We start from the raw sequence: 2,724 nt of genomic DNA on the forward strand, positions 1-2,724 counted from the left end.
AAAATGTAGGAAAGTTCTTGAGGGTTTTCTCATAGGAAAAATCAATGGATGCTTGTCCATATTAAATGGTGGCATCCTTTCTAAAATTGCTAGTGTAAACTAGTGCAAACCTAGGGGATTCAAATGTGGTACCTATTAGCAAAGAAGTAACTAAATACCTATCAATATATAACCTATTGAGCTAAACCCTTGAGGATAAAAACACACAAACTCACATAAATAAGGGGTCTCATATGTGAATTTGATGTCTAACTACATCATGACATTTATAATAATACTAATGTTAATATTAATAAAATCCATAGTGTGTAAAAATTCCAAATTAACATATGAGGCCCATTGTTTGTGTGAGTATGTGAGTGTATATCAAAGGGTGAATCAGTGGGTTGTTGTCATTTTTGTTGGTATTTAGATACTTCTTTGTTGATAGGTGCCTTACTTGAATTCCTTAGGTATAAAAATCCTGAATTATGAGATCCCTTGTTTGTGCTCATGTGAGTATGCTTATGTGTTCCAAAGAAAGTCATGTAAAAACCCTCCAAGTATTCTGTGGTGAACTGCGAATGATAAACAAGGTAAACAATTGGTGCCTAAGTTCAAAATAACCTTGACCAATATGGAGAGTCAAACTCATGATCTCCTTCACTAGGTAAGCGATCTCATAGCTAGCTCAAGTTGTTTGTGTGTGTGTGTGTGTGCACGTGTGTGTGCATGTGTGTGCATGCGTATGTGCGCATGTGTGTGTGTGTGTGAGAGAGAGAGAGATAGAGAGTTGCCCAAACTAGGGGAAAAATATCATAGCTACCTCATGATCATTTGAGCTAACTCATGAAGATACCCCCCCAGTGCTCTCCCCCGCCCCTAAAAAAAAAGCAACCAACCTTCTAAGTGTTTCCTCACATTCTATAAATAGCATTAAGGATAAATGTTGTTGATGGACAGCATGTACACTTAACCCTAATAAACTTATAGATATTAGATTTTATTACCTTCTTAGGCACCACAACTTAGTTATAGAAAATTAAATTTCTCAAATTAATCTTATATATGAGTTAATAAGTAAACAAATTCACATTATTTTTTGGTGAATATAAAAAAATTCTATTTAATCAGAAATTATGTACATATCAATTTTCATTCCCAGGGAGAGTGTATCCCCATGGGTTGTGTCTTGCCTAATTCCATTGATCTTTACACATTTCTTCTATCCCAAATACAACCTTCCAAGCCAATTCATGTTCAACTTTCTCTATAGAGGCAAAAATAGTTGTAGCATCTCATGTCCGCATCGACCAAAACTTGACAGGAATGTTGTTTCCTGATGCATGTTTAGATGTAGTCACTGTTTCCAGAACAAAGGTACCTTTCCCAATACCTAAATGATAAGTTGTACTATGTATGTGTCTTGCTGTGAAGGACTTTTGAAGTGCATAAAAATGACCATCAACCAAGTCTACCACATGAATGTAGTATCGAACCTTTGTTGGGTAGTCATTATCATAAACTGTCAATATTAGTTGTCAAAACTTAACCATTTGATGGATGAAAGGCATGAGGTTATTTAGAATTCCCTTTGGATATTCTCCAATCTAGTCACCTAGGTGTGCTCCAATTGGGGTTAATTATCGTTATGCACTTAACCTGCAAGAAAACTAGAATACCAAAAATACGAAACAATATAGCTCGAAACACAGAAATATCACACGAAATGAGACAAACTGCAACGCTATTTATTATTCAAAACAAGAATACTATTTTCACTTTCCTTTTCAAGGGGGAAACCTCCAACATAGCATATCTCAATTACAATAAGACTCAATGATTCTTCCCTTACTATCTAAGACTATTTATAGCTTAATGACATCCAAAACCCTAAATTCTAGTGGTTCCTTGCGTAACATAATTTAACCACTTTATTTATTAACTATGACCCATTTATAACTAATTGTGGTCCCTTTTATATAATGTGGTTCAACCACTTACAATTATTATTATTGTGGATAACCGCTTATGGGCTCTATGGACTCAACTAACTAACTATGACTCTGACTAGGCCCCTTGGGCTTATTACATAAATAAAGGGGTTAGGGTTTGACCCTAACATGCCCTCCCCCATCAAAAGCAGCCTTTTCCTCAAGGATGAAACTACTAAAGAATAGTGGTTGGTTCCCATGTCGCATATTTTAGAGAGGTGTCTTTCCACTTGATGAGGACTTCCTTGATCGTGCGGCCATGGAGATGTCTTTCACAAGTATCAAGGACTTGTTCTGGTCAGAGCCAAAGTGATACTTCCTCATCCAATTCTGGAAAACTTGTTTGAACCCTGCAATTGGTCCCCACAACTTTCTTGAGGCACGATACATGGAAGACCGGGTGGATTTTTGAAGTAGTTGGCAAGGCCAATTTGTAAGTGACTGCTCCTATACGTTGAAGTACCTGATAAGGCCCATAGAATTTTGGTGCTAGTGTCTAGTAGCCATTTTCTTTGAGAGAAGTATGCTTATACAGTTGGATTCACGGGAACACTTGTTCACCTACTTGAAATGACTGCTCAGAACGATGTTGGTCAGCCCTTTGCTTCATTATGTTATGATCTTGATGTAGATTATCTTTGAGATGAGAGACCATGGTAGCATGGTTCTGTAGGAGCTGATCAACTGCATGTACTTTGGAACATCCAGGGATATAAGAAGTTGGTGAAGGTGGAATTTGGCCATACATTGC

The 2,724-nt window shown here is 37.0% G+C and overlaps 1 pseudogene; it reads right to left on the minus strand.

Annotated features, from left to right (window-relative positions):
- Positions 1-1,127: 1,127 nt before the first annotated feature.
- On the minus strand, positions 1,128-1,616 carry LOC149234230 (UDP-glucose 4-epimerase GEPI42 pseudogene; annotated as a pseudogene).
- Between the last annotated feature and the right edge of the window lie 1,108 nt (positions 1,617-2,724).

Source organism: Pinus tabuliformis, chromosome 8 (genome assembly GCF_031772625.1).
Source record: "Pinus tabuliformis cultivar Carrire ecotype Pingquan chromosome 8, CPIR1, whole genome shotgun sequence".
Lineage (NCBI taxonomy): Eukaryota > Viridiplantae > Streptophyta > Pinopsida > Pinales > Pinaceae > Pinus > Pinus tabuliformis.